The sequence below is a fragment of the Cervus elaphus genome, chromosome 24 (genome assembly GCF_910594005.1).
Source record: "Cervus elaphus chromosome 24, mCerEla1.1, whole genome shotgun sequence".
In the NCBI taxonomy this organism is placed as follows: Eukaryota; Metazoa; Chordata; class Mammalia; order Artiodactyla; family Cervidae; genus Cervus; species Cervus elaphus.
Window position 1 is genome coordinate 44,155,110 of NC_057838.1, and position 21,603 is coordinate 44,176,712.

Here is a 21,603-nt window from a genome sequence, read left to right on the forward strand (position 1 = left end):
GACTATTTTCAGGATTTTCTGTGTCTGAATGTCAGATGTTTACCTTTTTTTTTTTTTTTTTGGCAATCTGGTCACTCTAGATTATACAAATTGAGTAGCGCACTGATAATTCAATTTAAAGAAAAGTTGTACCTTACAGTTATTTAGCAGTTTATTATGTGATGCTTTCATGGTATATTGCATAATCTGTATAAACTCAACTTATTTGTTCCCATTTTTTAATGTGACAAAAGTCAGATGCTGTTTAAGGGACCTCCCTAAAGATCACATGTCTTCTAATCCCACATCTATAGTCCTATATTTATTCACCAAATTATGTGGTAAATATTGATGGAGCAACAACTGTGTACATTTCTACTCTAGGTTCTGGGGATACAGTAGTGAGAAGAATAAGAAAAAAGTGTTTGCCTTCATGGACCTTGCGTTCTGATGGAGAAGACAGATATTAACATAAACAAGGAAAATATACTGTGTGTTGGATGTTGATACAAGCATGATGTGGACAAAACTAAAACAGGAATGAGGGCTGTGGAGCTCTGAGGGGAGGTAGAGTCCAGCACACTTAGGTAGAAGGTCATGGAAGTCCTTGTTGAGGCCACCCTTGAGTCAGGACTTAAAATACCTAAGGGAGGAAGCAATGTAGATAGCCAGCAAAGAGTATTCCAGGATGATGGAATAGTATGTGCCAAGGTCCTGAGGCAGGAGGGTACCTGGTATGTTTGAGGAACAGCCAGGAAACCAGTGTAGGGGCAGAGAAGTAGGAGACAAGTTTCAAAGAGGTAATGGGCCTGGGATGCAAATGGCAAGGTTCTTGTCCTTTGATGGTGATGAGATGGGAGTCATTGAAGGGATCTCAACAGGAGGAATGGCCTGACTGAAGAGGATAACTGTAGCTGTTATGCTGGCAAGAGACTCTGGAGAAATGTTTCAGGTCGTGTACCCTGAGGAAGAGACTATGGGATGTAAATTTGTATGCAGGTGGTTTGTTCGGGAAGATGCTCCTTGATGGACATCTGGAAGGAAGAAAAGGGACCAGACTGGGGTGGAGGGAGTGTGGAGCTGCAACACAATTGCAAGTGAGGCCACAGGGGGGCACTGTAGAGCTGATTGTAAAGACTGGAGATCCTCAAAGCAATGAATCCCTGATACCGGCATTTCTCCAGAGGGGTGTAGTCTGGAGCAGGGCAGCTCTCTTCAGCTGAAGGCAGTTCCTGGAGAGGAGCTTGGTGTGATCCATCAGTGGTCAATATTCCCACCGCAGTGGTGGTGGGTGGATCTCCCAGACCCTCTATAGCATCCATAGTGCGATGTTACCATTCACCGTGTTCCACTCTCCCTTCTACTGCCTGCCAACAGAAAGTTATAGCTAAGGCTTCATTTGATCCAGATTTTATTTGTTTTAAAGACTCCTTGAAGACAGTTCTGTGTACTTCATATGGTAGAAGGTGAGAGTGGCTTTGTGGACCATGTGAGTTCTCTGTCCCATATTATTATTTGTTGGTTCCCACCTCTAATCTTTTAACAAATGTAAAAACCATTCTTTGGGATATTTAAACAGGTTAAGGAACTTGCCCAAAGCCACACAGCTAATAAGTAATAGGTGGATTGGATATAGGGCTTTCTTTGTGAAGGAATTTAAACAGAGGTAATGTAGGAAGTAAAGGATGAAAGGAAGGAAGGGAAAGAGGGAAGGAGGGAGGGAGGGAAAGAAGGAAAGAGAAGAGAGAAGTTGGGTGGAAAAGACAATAGAGAAAGTAGTCCTGGTGTTAGGCTGTTTCTTGCAGTTACAATATAGTTTTCTCTTATACTCAATGGAAAGAGAATTGGAAAAACACTTGCTTTTTGAAACGAGCAATAATCAGATCAGGTATGGTTGCCTTGGAGAAACCAGTCTTTCAGAATACTATATTCACAACCAAGGGCTATTGCCAGACACTTTAATATCGTCTTCCTCTGTTAGCTTATTGGGGCATGGCATAAGATGTCATAAGCACGCTTGTCACGGAGGAAGTGGCTTAGAGCTTGGCTGCGATTATGTGGGCCCTCTCTTTGGACGGTAATGTGCATTTTAACCATGAGGTGGCAGTCAAGCCCTTCCAAATGGCCTCTCTGCACTCTGAAGGCCTGGGTATAATAATCTCATTGTAGATTCCAGACACCTGAGTGCCAGGAATAAGGCCTTGCTTCTGTGTGTGATGTATTTTTTCCATTCCTGATTTGAGGTAAAGTGGGAAAATTATCCTGGACAGTTTTCAGATTTAAGTGTGGAATTTCTTAGCTGCAGCCAATTCCTGAATCCTTTGTACCATCTCCTAATCATCCTGTGGAAAGAGCATTTGGTCTTGGGAAGATGATTTCTAGTGACAGAAGCTTTTCAGTGGAATGCAGGCTCACTGATGTGAAGGAATTTTCTTGGGAAGAGAGCTCTGTTGTAGGATCGCTAGATAGCCCATTAGTTCCTCAGTCCTTTTAGGACCTAAATTCTTTGTTATATTGGGCTTGATAGGTTATTGCATATATATAGTGCTGTTACCATTGAGCAGAACAGACTGTAAGTGGAAGAGTTCTCGTGCTTGTGTTTAGTTACACAATCATGTCTGACTGTTTGCAACCCTTTTGGCTGTAACCCACCAGGCTCCTCTGTCCATGGGATTTTTCAGGCAAGAATACTGGAGTGGGTTGCCATTTCCTTCTCCAGGGGATATTCCCACCCCAGCGTCTCTTACATCTCCTGCATTGGCAGGCAGCTGCTTTACCCGTTGAGCCAACGGGGAAGCCCAGTGTAAACGAAGGAGTTCATTGAGGTCTAAATGCCAAGAGTGGTACCATGTTAATTAAAGAGGGAGGTTGTAAGATAAAAGGTAAAGAAATGACCCAGGTCCCTTCAGCAGGGCCATTTGGATGGAAGATGTGAGGAAGATGCCAAGGTTTCTGGAACCAAGACACCAGATATCAGCTATTGGTGCTTTTTTTGTATCAAGTACAATTATGAGCTGCTCTTCAGTTCTTGGTGAGGCCACTTGTACATTCAGCTCATGCATTGGGCGCCCTCTTCCAGCCTGAAAGAACCTAACCCACCCAGCCATGCCTGACTCCAGGAGTGACTGTTGCACCCAACACCACGGTGATGGGAGGACATGGACCCAGACATCTTATTCCAAGTTTAATGCCACACTGCGGCCCCATCACACCGTTGCCTCTCAAGCTGAGATTGATCAGCAGGAGAAGCAGAGGTAAAAAATAATGGTAATTTCCAGAAAAATCTGGGAAGTAAATGTGAAGGACGCACAGGTAGAAGTCCCTAATGGTCTTAGGTAGAAATCGGAGCTGGGCAGAGGGTTAAATAATGGTGCCTTAGAAATCAGGCCAGTTTGCCATGGGGCAGCTGGATGAGGACTCGGCAAAGAGGAGATGAAGTTAAAGGTGAAGTTTCTAAGTCTCAGAAGAAAACCTGTCCTTAAAGTGGATAGGCAGTAAATAAAGCCGAGGACAAGAGTGAAAGGAGGGAATTACTAGACACACGTACAGGTCAAAGAAAAGGCAGGAAGAGACCAAGATAACATTGAAAAGCTTGCGAAAAAGGGAGACTGAGGAGGACGATGCAAACACTGAGGAAGCTGGTACGTCTCTTAGTGCAGCAACCCCTCCAGCCCCTGAGGGCGGCGGAAAATGGGGAGAAGGGCACGAGAGCACCGATTCACAGCGAAAGCCATTCTGCACTGATAGAAAAATGTAAATCCTCCAGAGAAATATCTTTATCTACGCATCGTTTTTCAAAAATGCAGGGAATATTCAGCAACATTCTCAGGGAGAGAATTTACACAGGATGCTTTTATAAGTGTTTATGGTTCACTTGGTGGAAACGGGCCCAGGAGTTTTTCCTCCTGCAGTTCACAAGGATGTCAATGCATCCTCGCCTGTGAAATTAAAAGTAAGATGTGATGGTGGAGCATCCTTACTGCCATCACCACACTGAGACATGGAGCCCAGATGGGATTTTCGTTCTGCCTGGCAGGTGTCTATGCAAATAAGCTGCCTTTCAGAAATTGCTGGGTAATACTATCATATTGACTTTGTACTAGATTATATGCTCTTGGATAGTCATACTTTTGCAATTCAAATAGCAGTCTGTTGAAAAGAGTTTTATGATGGCTGCTACTTGGTGCAGGCAATAAATCTGGGGGACCAGGAATAAAAGTAATAGGCAGAAAGAGGCGCCCATTCTTTTACAGCTATGCTTGAGACTGGTGAGAAGGGCCAATAGCTGGGAAGCATCTTACAGTCTCCTTTTGTCTTTTTGCTGCTGCTGCTTTAGTTCTTTTTTCTTCTTCTTCCTCATATTTTTCCCCCTCTGCCCCCACCCCACCCCAAATATTAGCATTTATAAGTTTGCTTCTGGGGGTCTTCCCTGGTGGTCCAGTGGTTAAGAATCCGCCTTGCAATGCAGGGGATGCAGGTTCGATATCTGGTCCGGGAGCTGAGATCCCACCTGCCATAGAGCAACTAAGTCTGCGTGCCCCACAACTATTGAGCCTGCGCAGTACAGCCCTAGCGCTGCAACTACTGAGCTTGCGCCCTGGAGCGAGGACCCACAACTACTGAGCCTGCGCTCTGGAGCCACAAACCACAACTACTGTGACTGCATGTGCAACTGCTTAAGAACACATTCCCGTGCTCCACCAAGAGAAGCCACTGCCAGAAGGCCGAGCACCACAACTAAGGACTAGCCCCCACTCGCCGTAACTAGAGAAAAAGCCCACACGCAGCAATGAAGAGCCTGCAGGCTGCAAGGACCCAGGGCAGCGCCTACACCCCCTCTAAACGTCTGCACTCTTGGTGAAAGTAAAGACCGCCGGTCAAGAACCCTACAGAAAGGTTTGGACTTGTTGGTTCCTAGTGAACACAGGACCCGGGGACAACATCTACTTCCCCGGCTCAGTTGAGACTTTCTGAGATTGCCCCTCCCCCCGCATGATGTCGGGCAAGTGCAAACACATGAAGTCTTAGGACAAAAAGCAGCTTTGCAGAGCCATGATGAGGAGCAGGGTGGCAGAGCGGTGGAAGGGACGGGCTCTGACCTACCACTGACTACCCCAACGACCTAGGGCAAGCCACTGACACTCGGGGAGCCTCAGTTTTCTCATCTGTGAATGGACACTACTTAGGGGACCAACCTGAAGGTTGTTGTGAGGCTGTATTTGGTCCTTGTATCTGCAGGGCACTTCGTGGCACAAACAGCTGTGAGGATAGAGGAGCCTGATCTTAATCAGGTAATCACGCAGGTGAGGGTGTGTAAGGATAACCAGTGGGGCTGCCTGGGAAGGGGAGGAACTTGTAACCAAGAGATGCCGTGCCCTGGGGCAAGAGGGAAGGTTCCTCGCAGGCAAAAAATAAGGTAGCACACCTTGGGTCTGGCACACGGGATGGCCTCCTAAGCTGGGAGAGGAGCTGGGAGGTGGAAGAAGGAGAATAGGAGGCAGATGACGCAGACCCACAGGAAGCCTGGGTCCTCGGCCGTGAGCACGGGAGAATCCTCCACGTGATACAACTTGAGCCTGAAAGACCCTGAGGACAGTGGCCGCTGAGGTCTGCTTGATTCAGTGATGGACTGACAGTCCTATGAGGTGGAACAGCTCCTAGAGACCAAGCGGGCTTCAGACAGAAGTTGTAGAGGCTCCAGGGCTATCAGACTTGAACTTAGCTTCCCACTGAGTGGTTTTGTCAGCATCACCTGAGAACCTCAGCAACGGCAAAGGCCTGACTGCCAGCCTGCCTTCTCCTGGCCACAGGATTCTCAGCTATCTGCGTCCAAACTTCGCTTCTGCCCCTTCAGTCTGTGATTAAACGGGCAAAAGGTACGTGATGTATGCAAATATATGCAGATATGAATATGTAAGCCCAAGGATCAATTATGTAAAGTGGCCAAAGGGTCGCTCTGCCAGGAGGGAGAGCCTGGGCCTCACTCTAACATCTTTTTGCAAAATGTGTGCCTTCTGAATGCTGGGGAGGTGGGGATTCGTTTGTTTGCTAAAAGTGTTTAAGAACGGGTTGAAACTTCAAGAAATCCTAGTGTAGCTCAGAGTTTTCAATTATGTAGGAAAATGACTACTAGGAAGGTGGGGAGGGGAAATCAAATGTTGTGGTCTGTGGGTAGGTTGGAAAAGAATTTCCAGACTTGAGGCGGCATAAGAGGAGACTAGAGTTTGTTAGAGTGGGAGACGCTGTTAGGGCAGTGGGCCAGCTGGTGGGAGAGCCGACCCCTTTTGTGGGCCAGTAGCCAATTCTATAGCCTCAAGACAAAAAATTCCTACTGGAAGAGTGGCATTAGGTGATTGGTTAGGATGCTATAGGGTGGTAATAGGATGGATATTTTACCTAATATGGGTTCAGTGAAGTGGCTGGTTTAGATCCCCAGGCTCATGGCAACAGTTGCTATGGGGCTTGGTCAGTTCTGGAGATTTTTTGTCCTGTGACCTTGGTATGGGGCTCCACACCAAAGCTGTGTTTATTTTATTTTTTAAAAGAAATAAAGTGAATTGCTGTCTGTTGGAGGGAGAGGGGAACTTGAGGCAGGTGTTATTTATGATGTGATCGTTCAGGGGCACATGATTGAGAAGGGCTCTGCCTGAACTAGGGTTTGTCTCAGTGAAGCTCCAAGCCTGCTCCTCCCCCCACTGCTTTTTAAATTGAAGTATAGTGGCTGTATAATAATATGTTTCAGGTGTACAGCCTAGGGATTCACAGTTTAAAAGTTATATTCCAAAAAAGGAGTTGCATTCCATTTACAGTTGTTATAAAATATTGACTGGATTCCCCATGTTGTACAGAATATCCTGGCAGCTTGTTTATTTTATACATAGTAGTTTGTGCCTCTGAATTCCCTACCCCCAGCTTACCCCCTCCCCACCTCCTTCTCCCCACTGGTAATGGCTCTTTGGTTGCCTCATATGTGTGAGTCTGTTTTGTTTTTGTTACATTCATTAGTTCTATTCTCTAGATTTCACATATAAAGGATATGATACAGTGTTTGTCTTTCTGTGTCTGACTTATTTTAGTAAATGTAATACCCTCCAAGTCCATCCATGTTGTTGCAAATGGAAAAACTTCTTTTTTATGGTTGAGTGGTATTCTGCCTCTGCTTTAAACGTTCACCTGTCATTGGACAGTTAGCTGGCTTCCATGTCTTGGCTCTTCTAACTAATGCTGCTGTGAACATTGGAGTGTGTAGATCTTTTCGAATTAATGCTTTTATTTACTTTGGAGATATACTCAGGAGTGGAATTGCTGGGTCATATGGTAGTTTGAGTTTTAATTTTATGGAAAAATCTCCATGTTGTTTTGTACTGTGGCTGTATCAATTTACATTCGCACCAGTAATCAATGAGGGTTCTCTTTTCACCATGTTCTTGCCAACATTTGTTGTTTTTGGTATTTTTAATGACAGTCATTCTGACACTCATGAGATGATAGCTCATTGTGGTTTTGATTTGCATTTCCCTGATGATTAGTGACGTGGAACATTTTTTCATGTGCTTGTTGGCCATCTGTATGTCATCTTTGGAAAAATGACTGTTGAGATCTCCTGCCCATCTTTTAATTGAGTTGTTTGTTTTTTTGATGTCAAGTTGTATGAGCTCTTGATAAATTTTGGATGCACGTGTGTGTGCTAAGTCGCTTCAGTTGTGTCTGACTCTTTGCGACCCCATAGGCTGTAGCCTGCCAGGCTCCTCTCTCCGTGGGATTCTCCCAGAAAGAAAACAGGAGTGGGTGGCTGTGCCCTCCTCCAGGGGATCTTCCTGACCCATGGATTGAACCCACGTCTCTTATATCTCCTGAATGGGCAGGCAGGTTCTTTACCACTAAGTATCATTTGCAAATAATAGAGAAACTAGAGATTTGTCTCAGTGAAGATCCAAGCCTGTCTTTTATACATAGAAAAAGGTTCTTTACACGAATGAGAAGTACCTAATGCATTACTGCCTATGTGGCTGGTGACTTTTGTCAATATTCAGCATTTTGTCCACCTGCCCCCAACATCACCAGGGGCTCCCGTCAAGTCTGCTCAATGGGTCTGCAGGCCTTCAGAAGGTGCTCCTTGGCCAGGAAGTGGCAGTCTGAACGTGGGTTGCAAAAGAATTTCCAAACACAGTATTGCAGAAAGGAATGAGTTTATTAAGAACAAAGGGCAGAGGTAATGTGGGGGCTGCAAGCACAGCGGGCTGACCTCCTGTCAGCCTTGGGAGAGCCAACAGTTTTCCTGGGTTAGTAGCCAATTTTTATAGCCTCGAGACGAAGAACGTTCTTGCTGGAAGGGTGGCATTAAGTGATTGATTGTGGCATTGTAGGGTGAGTAAAGGGGTGGGCATTTTTGCCTAATTTGGGATTAGGAAACTGGCTGGTATGAATCAGCAACTGGGGGCTTTTGGCAACGGTTGCAATGGGGCCCCGTCAGTTCTGGAGCCGACCTTGGCTCTGGGCTCCACTTCTGCGTCCTTGGGGCAGGACTGCATAGCAGGGTTTAGATTTGGCCCACCCCAGTGATACAGGGGTGTATGATGATACTGTAAGAGCCGAGAGTAACTTGGGAACATGCACTGAACCCGTGCTGAGGACAGCACCCACATGGTTTTGATCTGGTTGCCTTGCTTGTCTCTGAGTTAGAGAAACTGAATTTTTGAATTGAATGCAGTAGCAGAAAATAGTGATCAAGTCAGAGAAAAGAGAAAAAACAAAACCCTTTCCAAGCAAGAAAGCAAAACACTATTCGGAACGGACTGTTTTGCTGCAGTCATGTTAAAATGTGGAGTTGTGTATGTTTTTAATTGAGAAATGTAGAACATGCCCCACCACCCTGACTGACAGGCTGACATTTCCCATGTCCTTGGTCCTCACCCCACCCTTCCCTCCACTCCTAAACCCTCATCCCCATCTTCAGCCAGTCCCCACACCTGACCTCACCCTCCTAGTTTGATCCACTATGGAAAGAGTGGCAGTGTTATTTATCACCCTGAAAAATGCTACATGGAGCCCAAGGGTTGTTTGTGATGGTCATGTCAGTGGGAACAATTCATTATTCCATCAACCACTTGGCATGTCAGTCAATGAAAAAATATGTGCTTTAGAAGTGACAGCTCAAAATAGTCTTTTCAGCAATTGGCATGCCAGGATCTTGATAGTATAATGAATTATTCTTTAAACCTATCATTTCATGCCATCAATTTGGCCATGTAGACTTTACCTTTTTTGAAGGGGGGGAGGCCAGGACTGAATTATAGAAGTTATCTAAAATAACAAGTTAAATAACTTTGTAACCTGGGAAGCAAAGATTGGAGTTTTGAGAAGTGGAATTAGAAAGAATGTTCCTTGGGGAAGATAGGTAAACACAATTACAACTAATAAACATGTAAGAAAAGTTCACTGAGGTTCTATGAGTCTTGGGCATGAAAAAATAGTTCATTCTCATTGACCACTGAAATTTTATCCTCGTTTTCCATAATAAGGCACCAAGAAACTGAGATTATTAATTATTCTGTGTGCAGCTTGATATATGTTCGCTGAGCAGTATATTTAGTTCCTGCTTATTTAGGAGATGTGGCTATCTTGGATTGAATTTTGAGTTCCGTCAGAAGGTCGGTTTTTCCCAGTTAATCTCCATACATAGATTTCTTTTCCCACACTTGATGTATGGTTTTTCTTATACTCCTGTGGCTAATTAATTCCATTCCCATTCTCAAGTCTGAGCTCTTCAAAGGTTTGCACCCATCTCTTCTCCTCTGAGTATTTTGAAACCAGGACTGAGAACTTGCACAGCTTGCTGGCTTTTTGGAAAATGTTTAGGACCTTGGCATGTATTTTGGGTGACTTCTGAACGTGGCACACAGCATGTCGAGGTTTCAGCTGGTCAAATTGCTTTCATCCTAAAATGTCAGCTTTATTTCTAGGAGCAGCAGCTGCCACAGACTTTTTCCCCCCCCTCAGATATCTCCACTGAATTGCTTGATGTGTCAATGGTTATTTTCCGTTCTGTTAAATAATGCCAGTTGCTCCAGCGATGGTCATTTTAATACCGTCACAAAATAACAAGCAGTGTCAATTTGTTTTCAAGATTGGGTCTTAATTGTTCACCATTGTTTGAAAATAGAGAACAGCCTCATTAATCCACTGCTGAATATTAAGCATTTCATTAAAATATTGCCTGGAAAGGAGAGTTACTTCAAATCCCCTTCACGTGTCCTTCACGGCCAGCAAAATGATCTATTCTGCATTTTTAACTCTCAACCCAGAGAAAAATTGGGGCATCTGTGACCTTTTAATTTGTGCTTCAAAGAAAACATTTCTTAATGTTATGTAATAAATCAATCATTACTTGCTTAATAATCTTAATGCATGTCTTTGAAGTCAGCAACCCACAAGAGAGGCTGGGATTTTTAAAAATTGACAACTCTCTGGTCATTTGATGTAAACCGTGTTTTATTGATCAGCTGTGGAACAGTATCAACTGCATGTAAAAAGCATGTGATCATGGGGGACAATGAAAAATGAAGACTATTTTATTTATGTGTATGTGTAAATGTATATGCATATTTATATATAGTCTCTGAAGTACATAGGAAATGTGACTTACTATTTTAGTATTTGAAATTATACTAACTCCCCTTAAGCCTTTCTTATCTTTGTACAAGTGCATCCTAACATAAACATGATTTGTGTATTTCTTGGTTTCTATAATCTTGAAAGTTTTTGTAACCATATTTTCTATGTATTCTAGAAAGCAGTTGTTTAAAATGCAAGTTTACCCACATTCCCTCAATCCTCTTTAGTCTATTTGCCTTGATTTCCCTTGTTATCTAAAGAATTTTTCAGTTCAGGCATTCCTAAACTTAGAAATCATGTCCTTGGTACTTGTTATTAATGCTCTGCTTATCATACCAAAAAAGGAAACCCAACCTTGGATTTTTGTTTCATTTTGTAGATGAGCTTCAGATAACGCAGTTGTAGATCCGCGGCTTCTTTAATGACTAACTGCTGAATTATAGGTTTCCTGATTTGAAGTGTATTTAGAAAAAGCAACAAAATGCAATTAATCTGATAGTAATAGGAACAGAAGTTAATATTGGCCTGAAGCTAGACTGCTCATTGTAAACATCTAGCCTGCATAATTGACAGTCACAGAGGCTCACTTCTGGCTCCTAAAATGTCCTCTCATTACTGCCTGCACAGCCCAGCTTGACCCCATTCTTCTGCAGAGAGTTCTGCCCAGACATTCCCAAGCTCCTGCGCTGCTCACTGACGCGTCAGCGGCTGTGCCTGTCTCTGAGCTTTCACGGCTCTCTCATTGCCCTGGCCCCGTGAGCCCCTGAAGGGGAGTGGCAGAGGGCACGCCTGGGTTCATGACCTTAACTCAAGGCTCCCAGCTCTGAACCTGAGTAAGACGTTGACCCCAGGGGCCACCCTTGAGGCACGCTTACCTTGAGAGGTGGCTATAAGGATGAGCAGGTAATGCCTGACTCCAGAGAGCTCTGACACCCCCAAAAGGGAGGGAAGATTCACTGCAGTGTTTCACTGTTTTTTTTGGGTGGGGCGGCACTTCCCACTCACAGCTCCCAGCCTTGAGTTGGGATGTTGTTACCAGTCACAAGGTACCTCTTCCCCGTTCTCTCTGCTCCTTTCCACATTACCTTTTCCATCATTTCTGTTCAATAATTAATACTGCAAGGCTTTTCTTTATTGAAACAGTGCTCCCAAAAGGTTTTTTAATCTTCTTTTATCTGAACTCTTGAAAGATGTTTAGACAGAATGTTTTTTTTTCCTTAATGTATTAACCACTATTTTTATTTCTTTTTTGTTTATGTGGCTACTAAGGTTGATTGCAGAAATATATACAGATAGGGAAAAGTCACTTAAAGGAAACCACAATATTTATTAATCCAGATCTAGGCTATACACATAATACCAAGGTGCACACACAATTCAAACACAGACACAAATTGTACACACACAGGTTTGTAGATAAAACTTTATTTGTGCTAAGCCAGTGCTGCGATTCGTGGGGTCACAAAGAGTCAGACAGAACTGAATGACTGAACTGAACAAATATATACATATTCATGGTATGTATATTTTTGGATAACCTATTATTTGCTAACAATAGGAGTTAAAGGCCACCTCCTCAGTACCAGAAAAGTATTTACATCACCATTTTTAATGTCTGCAGTTAATTTCATTAAGCTGATCTCATGTCATTGAGCAGCGAGACTCTTTCTAGCTATTGAATATTATCAAAGAAAAAAGTTGCTGTGCCTTGAATAGCCTTACACATACATCTTTATACATATATCCAACTGTTTCCTTAGGATAATTTCCAAGATATAGCGCTGCTTAATGTCAGGACATGCACATTTTTAGAGGTATCATTTAGGTTGCCATTTCCTCTTCCCGGGGATCTTGCTGACCCAGGAATCGAACCACAGTTTCCTGTGCCTCCTGCACCGGCAGGCAGATTCTTGTACCACTGGGCCACCTGGGAAGCCCCCAGAGATTTGATTACATCCTGATGAATTTCCATCCAGAAATGTGGCACTTTTCATAGAACCCTTCCGCAGATATCTAAGTATGCCACTAGCCTACATATTTCCAACACTGAATATTATAAGTTGGCAGAAGTGTCTGTAGGTGGAGTTTTAGAAGAGCTTTTACAGAAAAACACTGAGAAAAGAAAACATATTGTATCAATCTGTGTTTAATATATTGAGACAATTCTGGGCACTGTGGTTAGGAAGATGAGTTGCATTCCTGATGCTGTGAGAAGGATCATGGCCGAACAGACAGTATCTCCAGTTCTGGAGAGCTGGACCACACACCAGGAACTATTTTTTTTTGATTGAATAGACCCAACAAGGAGCAGTGACGAACACTATTTAGACAGCCCAAGAGGCTGTCACTTCTCAAACTAGGTTAAGTTAAAAAAAAGGCTACACAGGTTAATTAAAAGATAACACTGGACATAGCACCTGGGTAATTGTTTCTTCCACTGAGACAAGTATGTAATGAATATTACAGAGGTCTGGGGAAAAAAAATAAACTTGTGTGACAAAGATGAGACTCTTGTACCTAAAGCTCGAGTGCTCTTTCTGTATCCCCATATTAGGTATTTATAAGCCTGGATGCATAATAGAACTTTTTAAAATTACCTACAAACGCTGAATGGCTATCCTGGTCATTAGGTTTGGGTTGTGTTTAATTGTATGAAATAGATGACAATTACAAAACCCTTTTTATTTGATAAGTTTCAAATACATGCAGAAGTAGAGTTGAGCGATGAATGCCCACATACTCGTGACCCACTTACAATGATCATCAATTCATGGCCACTCTTGTTTCACGTACACCCTACCTCCTTTGGCACTGAATTATTTTGAAGTAAATTGTGACATCGTATCATTTTAGTCATAAATATTTCAGTGTATAAAAAGGTAATCTGTGTGATGGGTCTTAATCAATTAAGTTTTCCAAGTTAGCATTATGAGAATATCTTTGTAAAATACTGATTGTACAGCCTCCACAAGATGACTTCTCTGAGCCTCAGATTCCTGTTCTGTAAAAGGGATACCAATAATACTCAGATATGGTGGTGGTATTGTGAGGATCATGGAAGATACTCAAGATAACATAACATCAAAGTGATGGAAAACTGTTAACTCATCATCATTGCCATTGTCATCACTGGAATTCAGATTTTATAGGCAGGAGACATACGGGAGCTTTGAAAAGCTGAGTGATGATATGTAAGAAACTGCTAGGAAAGGAGATGGTGGAAAATGTGGCAAGTATATCAGAAAAAAAGCAAGGAAACTTGGAGATATATGAAGGAGATAAGCAGGAGGAGCCAGTAGCCCAGGCATGTGGGACGGTGAGGGTATGGGTCTTCTGACCTCTGTGACCACAGGATCCATTTCTTGGAACCAGGATATAAACTTGGAAAAGAGAAACATCAGTGGAAGTTGAGGAGGAGACAGAGAACTTGGGTTTTAAAATGTTAAATTCTATTAAAGGTCATACCATATTATTAATAATAAATACTATTACAGTGTAGAAGTTGAGCTATATATGGAAATAATTTTTTTAAGTCTTGGATAATGGGTCCCTACTTTCCAGAAATGATTGATATTGCAAATTTCTAAGTAACAATGCATGCAAGTCATATCATGGAATTTATGTTGGGGAGATTTGATTGACTCTCTAGCATTGGAAGATCCCCTGGAGGAGGGCATGGCAACCCACTCCAGTGTTCTTGCCTGGAGAATTCCAGGCACAGAGGAGCCTGATGGGCTACAGTCCTTAGGGTCTCAAAGAGTAGGACACAACTGAGCAACTAACACACACTTTTGCTAGCAATGGCACTTATCAAATGAAGATGGTGGAATGATTCCCTAGATACTTTTGAAATTTGGGATCAAAGGTGACTATCTCCACTCTTCTATTCCTCGAACATTAATTTTTTTGACTAATATTGATCATGATCTAATTTCTTCATCAGAAAAATAGCATACAGAATAATTTCACAATACAGTATCTCCAGATGATAGAGTTTATTTATGTATATTTATAAGTTATTTTAACTTTAATGTATATTTGTAAGTTATTTTAATTGTTATGCCTTAGAAATGACTTTAGGCAAACTGAAAACCCTTGCTTTTTTCAGAACTTACCTATCCTGTCTCTCATTCCCAAAGAATTGAATAGCCACAGAGATATGTTGATGAATGAACCCCAATAAAGGAGTTAATGGCCGATATGGTGTTAATTGGGGCTGCTACTCTTAGAGACCATTTGCAGTTGACAGAGTCTCCAGATGCCTTGGCTGGGAGGAACAGATAATGGAACCTGTTGTGTTTGCAGTGCCAGTGAGAGAAATATTTGGGGGCAGGATGGCATTCGGTGTCTTCACATCGAATCGCACAAGAATAAAATTTGTAAATCACGTTAAAGAGTGTGGATTTTATCCTTAACTGGGTGCCTCCCAGTGAAAATGGAAAATGACATAATTGTAGTTGGATTTTAGAACGGTCAGTCTGTATTGTTTGGAAGCAAGTGGCTTCGGGGAGCGGGGAGGGGGGAGCGGGCAGGGGAAATAGGAGAGAAGTATAGATAGGATACTACCTACACTGGCAGTGAGGATGGAGTAGAGTGAGGATGAACTGGGAGAGTGGCTGTGAGGGTGGAGGGAAGTGGGCTCTTAAGTGTGAGAATCCATAGACCTTGATTGTCAACTGAATGAAGAAAATGTGGGTCAGCCCCCTCGGGTTGGTGAGTAAAGCAGCTTTGGATCCTCCATCCCCAGCCGACAGCTGAATTATCACAGAGCGAGCCCTGGGAGCCCGTTGAGTGCCGCACGGAACAAAGAATCGCTTAGCTACACTCCCCCCACCCCAGTCCTGTCTCTCTAAATTGTGAGGTGCTATGCGATGTTTACTGCTTTAAGCCACGTGTGTTGGGGTTGTTCATTCGGCATTAGAAAACTGGAAGGGTTATCTGTGCCACACTCCCTCGTAATCCAGCTTTGAAACACGATATGCTCATCTGAGTGTTCTCTTAAGCCAAAGGGACCTACACACCAGACGAAAAACTGTTTTCATCTGTGTATGAAGGATGGTAATACCGGCCATCCCTTCTTTTCAGAGTTATTTTACGGCCCAAGTAAGATAATATATGTGAATGTACGTCATACATTATAAAGCCCTCGACAAATATAGATGAATTTAGATAGAATTGGAAAGCACTCTATCAATATAGCTAAATAGATTTTTATTATGGAAAGAAAGGTTTAAACTGATATCACAAACGTTAAAAACAGTATTAAATATTCAATGCTACTGACTGTACTTATAATTTGAAGTTCCGTAAGGATCATCAGCAAGACTTTGACTTTCCATAAATTGATCTAGAAGCTTTTTATCTAGTTCTCTTTGTCTGTTTAGTATTTTGGTTCTTTGTCAAAGGATGGGAGTTGATTTTCAGCTCTTCTTTCATCTTGTGTTGGTCTAAAAAGGCCTTATTTACTTAAGGAAATTGAGCAGATCCGTCTTGGTGGAGAACAGGGACTAGGATTGGATCCAAATTGATACCCAGGAGTAAGAGGCTTCCTTAGATGGCTTGCTACTAGCTACTGCCGACTTGCTTTTAAACTTTGTCACGTTACCTCTTCAATAAATTGAATTACCGAATTATCATCAGTTGCTCAGCAATCTGGTGATCTGGTACCAGTTTTCTTCAGGGTAATTGAACTATTTGTGTAATTTAAATTAACACCAATCTTGAAATTTTTCCATCACGATGACTTTGAGAAAGCGGGTGGATGAGGGTTCTAATTAAATTGTGATCCTTAATAGATACACAGGGAAGGATGCTTTCCCAGGTTTATCTTTAGTTCTTTGACACATGCCTATAATAGCCAATTCAAAGTAAAAGCCCCAAAAAAAGTCAGATGTGAGGTGGGATCATCTGGGTTGTTCTTGTAGACTACAGTGTCTTAATATTGGCACTACTGACCATCTGGGGATGGATAATTATTTCCAGGGTCGGGGGGTGGGGAAGCTATGCTGTCTCTTGTAGGATGTTCAACAGCATCCCTGGCCGCTGCCCATTTAGATGCTTTAGTCATTCCAACCCTCAACTCAGTTGTGAAAACCAAGAATGTATACAGATATTGCCAAAGTCTCCTAGGGGCCCAGTTACCCCCTTTTCTTTTGAGAACCATTGCTAGAGATGATAAAGTCTATTTCTCCTAGTAGGAAGGAAAAATATTTTGTCCCAAACTCTTCTCTACCTCTCATCCCATCTCCCTAGCCCCAGGCCACAGCTTTGTGCATCACATACATTTCTTGTTGAATCAGCTCATCTCCAGGGGTGCTTTCCCTGGGCAGTGATCTCATGTTTATCTCCTTGATGTTTGACAATGGACTGCTCTTCATCAGACCCGCTTGGAAACTGACATCCACATTTGAAGGTGATTTTTTTTTTTAAAGAAGTCATCCTTTAAAAGGTCATAAAACACTTGGCATTAGTTTCTTAGAGTGTGTGATGAATATTTGAATACTTAAAAATGTAGCCAGGCAGCAAGGAGATGATTTAATGTTGTAAATAAATCTCTTTGTGGGATTTAATGTGCAAAAATGGACAGCAATGGCTTTAAAAAATCATTCCCCAAATGATGGGATCTATACAATGGTGCTCTCTGTATGTTGAATCCATATCTGGAGACAGTGTTCATTGTATCTTTCTTAGATATTGGAGGAAGACACTAAGATTACTTTCTCTCTTGGGACCTCTATATCTTTTTCTCAAAAGGAGAAGCCCATAAGGTCAGCTTTCTGGGAAACAGTACTGATATCAGATCCCTGCAGAATGTACTGTCCATTGCACTAATTGAATTCCAATAGATAATAGTCACAAATGATAACACAGAAGTAGTGATAATGATCAAAGAGTTGTATATGTGTTAATCTTCTAATAACCCTGTGAGTTGATTGTGGAGTTAATCAACAACTATGGTCCCCTTGGCCACATTTGGCTGCTGCTATTTTTGTAATGAGAACTAAGAACATTATTTCTATTTTTTTAAGTGATTGAAACAAACAAAGAAAATCAAAGGATGAAGAATATTTCTTGACTCCCTAAAATTATGAGATTCGCATTTCAGTGTCCACGCATAAAGTTTTATTGAGATGTAGCCATGCCCACTCATTTGCGTATTGTCTGGGACTGCTTTGACAGAGCTGAGCAATTGTGACAGAGACCACACCACCCACAACGCCTAAAGGACTTAGCATCCAGCCCTGGATGGATAAAGCTGGCTGACCCTTGATGTGATTATGCCATTACTGCCCTAGTTTTATAGAGGTGGAGGCAGAAGTACAGAGAATAAGTCATTTGTTTAAAGTCATGTGTCAATAATGTGACAGAGCCAGAAATTTGAAGTTGAATACTCTGGTACCATGTGTGGTGACAGTAAAATTTGCCAGGAAAAAACACTTTTTTTTTTTCCGTTTTTTAATATTCATTTTATATTGGACTGTAGTTGATTTACAATGTTGTATATTTCAAGTACACAGCAAAGTGATTCAGTTATACATATATCTATTCTTTTTCAAATTCTTTTCCCATTTAGGATATTACAGAATACTGAGCAGAGTTCCTGCACCATACAGTAGGTCCTTACTGATTATCTATTTTAAATAGAGTATATATGAGCGTCCTGGTGGCTCAGACAGTAAAGAATCTGCCTGCAGTACAGGAGACCTGGGTTCGATCCCTGGGTCAGGAAGATCCCTGGAGGAGGGCATGGCAACCCCCTCCAGTATTCTTGCCTGGAGAATCCCCATGGACAGAGGAGCCTGGTGGGCTATAGTCCATGGGGTCGCAAAGAGTTGGACCCGACTGAAGTGACTTGGCACACACACGGTGCATATGTCAATCCCCAACTCCCAATCCCTCTCCCCACCAACCTTTCCCCTTTGGTAGCCCGGAATCATCATTTTAAACACACTAGCAGAAAGAACTTCCCATAATTCAGCTCTTTCTTATTACACTTTGCAGTCCATTCATACTTGATTTTTGTATGTAGGTCTCCAAGCAGCAATTCCTGAATGAAGTAAAGAGCGTTTTGTACTCCTTAGGCTGCACTCGTACAATATTCTCTTCAGCCTTTCTAAGAATGGGTGTTTGTACATTTCCTTTCAAGCAGCGGGATTCCTGCCATACAAGGAAGCACCCCTAAGGGGCAGAGTCCTGAGGTCTGGAAATCTAGGTGGGTAACTGATTTTCTGCTACACAGAAATTCTTGCGGAGGGAGGAAATGTCAAGGGCAGAAGGAGGGTTTCTAGGTCTGAGGTAACTGAAGTTTAAATGTCTATGTAGAATAGTTAGGAACTTAAAAAAAACAAAAAAGAATCTCATCTGTCTGGCCCAGAATTGGCCTTGCTTCATTCAATTTCTCCATTTCAAAAGATGAAAGGCTGCATCGTCTGCCAGGATTTAGCGTCCAGTCCCAGGGCATCATTGTGTTTCTAATCTGATGTTGAGGCCATGATGCCATCCCCTCTGCCTGCCGGTCAAGATCCTTTCCTTGTTTTTTTTTGTTAGATTGTTAAAAGGCCCTAGACATGGATCAGTTTCAGACAGCTTTTGGCTCCACAGGGAACCAGCTCACAGGTCTTTGGTTTTATTTTATTCCTTTTGGATTTTAGAGCAGACTTCATTCGTAGTAGCAGAGAGCTATAATCATTCTCATTTTAAAAATACAGCCACACACTCACAAATTAAGAGTGGGAGATGTTCTAGATCTTGACTGAAGTGATGGTTCTGTGACTGCATATACTTATCAAAGTGCATCCAAATGTATACTAAAGATCTGACCTTCTTAACTGCAACCAAAAGGGCATTAGGGGCTTCCCTGGTGGCTCAGATGGTAAAAGAACCTGCCTGCGATGTAGGAGACCCCGGTTTGATCCCTGGGTGGGAAAGATTCTCTGGAGTAGGAAATGGCAACCCATTCCAGTATTCTTGCCTGGAGAATTCCATGGGCAGAGGAGCCTAGAGGGTTACACAGTCCTTGGGGTTGTGAAGAGTAGGACACAGCTGAATGCCTAACACTTTGAAAAGGGCATTGGAGGGAAAATATAATATGGAAAAGATTTTTTTAAAAAGTGAGAATAGTTAATTAGAGCACCTGTGTGAGGCTGGGTAAACCCAGAATTACTCTCTAGTAATCACTTCTAATTCTTCAGATTTCCTGAATCCCAGATCAAGGTATGTCCTTGCGGGAGGCTTAAATTCATTTCCTCTAATTTGTGTTCTGCATGCCTTTGAAGGTAATCATTCTAAGGCTAGATAAGGATAACTGATATTTATCCCTATAAATAGTCAGTGTCAGAAAGGTAATCTTTATCTTTGAATCTCTTTATTATGCCACATTGGATTTACAATTAAATAAAGATACAAAATCTACTTGGGATGAAGGGCAGTGGGTGTATTTAGTGCTTATTTCCTCCAGCTTGTGAGAAAAGTGAGGTGTAAAGATGAGAAATATGACTTTAAAATAAAAAGTCTTTGGGTGGAATCATTTATCATGCCTCCGATACAGATATCCAGCCTTAGATATAAATATTTCAGGATCAAGATGCTTTCATCTCTCTCTGCCTTGCAAGAAGGGAAGATTGGAAACAATCTTCCTTAAAGTAAGCAGCTTTAATGATTGTTTCTAAATCAACTGAACTGTGTTGAAAAAAAAAAAAAAGAAGCTGTAAGAATCCTATAATCCCTAGTTTAGTTGTAATGAAATTGTCCAGGCTAAGAAGGGAACAGATGGATTCTGATTAATTTCTACTAAAACCAGCAAGTATTAGCCTCAATATTCTTTATAAACTTATCAGGGTAAATGTTATATAGTCATAAGAGGATGGAGGAAAAAGAGATATAAAATATAAATGAACTTATAACTGGGTTATGAATAGTTAAGGGGGGTATGCTTAAAAACACCATCTTTAGCAACATATCAAAATGGAGATTCATTGAATCAGGGTTTTCAGAGACCTTTTCAGATTTAATTCCTTAAAAAATAGTTATGTTGTTTTTCCCAAGAGAGGATTCATGTCTCTAAGTATCCAGCAAAGAGGCCCATTGCATATTATGGGCTTAACAGTAAGAAGAATGCAAACAGGATTCAGAGAGGAGAGAAGTTGTGCCTCGGATTCGCCATTTATGATTCCAGGATGATAATTGAAAACAAAGATGAACTTTACCAAGACATAATTTGGAATGAACTTAGATAGTTCAGTTGCCACAGTTCATTAGTTTTATGGTTGATATTTAGGATGCTGAGGGGTAGAATCTTAGCTTCCCCTGTCTTTTTTGGGACCTCCTCACTCCTCCAATCTGTCAAAGGAGATGCAGAGAGATCCAGAGGCTTAAGCTTTAAGTCTGGCATCCACTTGAAACTAGAACTGAAAATTAAAAGAGGCAAAGCGAATCTGAGGTGGCATTGGTCCCACATTCCCATAAGGTGTGAAGTATTTACCTCCAGCAGAAAAATCAATCACTTGGTCTTAGATTTAAAAATCCATCTGCTGTCTAGATTTGTCTCCTACCTATCATCAATTTACATTGTCCACTTCTCTCCCTGCTGGGCTGAGAGGTGGCCATAGGTTGTGAGCCGTCTAAGGAAATAGAATCCTAACTAAAACTTTAAACATTGTCAATACCTAACTAATGATCGATGACCAACAAAAGGCAATACACATCATCCCCAAAACTTGGAGTTCTCATTTAAAGACAACACAAAACCAGCTCTAACTTTGCTCTGTAGTATTAGGAGCAGAATGGGATCTTTCTGAGAACATACAGAAAAAAAATCTCTCCTTCACAGCTACTGAGTGATATATTTACATACAGAAACATGAGGTTTATTAATAAAGTCTCTGGTGGTTGTGTCATCAGCTACTGGAATGTGGTGAGTAGTAAATGAATTTGGAATTAATTCGACACTAGATACTCCATTTCTTTCTGTTATTATCTTGTCATCATAGCTATGACTTGAAAATAGGATCT

General features: G+C 41.9%; 1 protein-coding gene across 1 annotated transcript in view; it reads left to right on the top strand.

The window, feature by feature from the left end:
* Positions 1-4,384: 4,384 nt before the first annotated feature.
* TAFA4 (TAFA chemokine like family member 4) overlaps positions 4,385-21,603 on the top strand; it is a 210,546-nt gene continuing 193,327 nt past the window's right edge. Inside the window, exon 1 of the mRNA XM_043886373.1 lies at positions 4,385-5,855. The gene's annotated coding sequence lies outside the window, so the exon portion shown is untranslated. The remainder of the gene's footprint in view (positions 5,856-21,603) is intronic.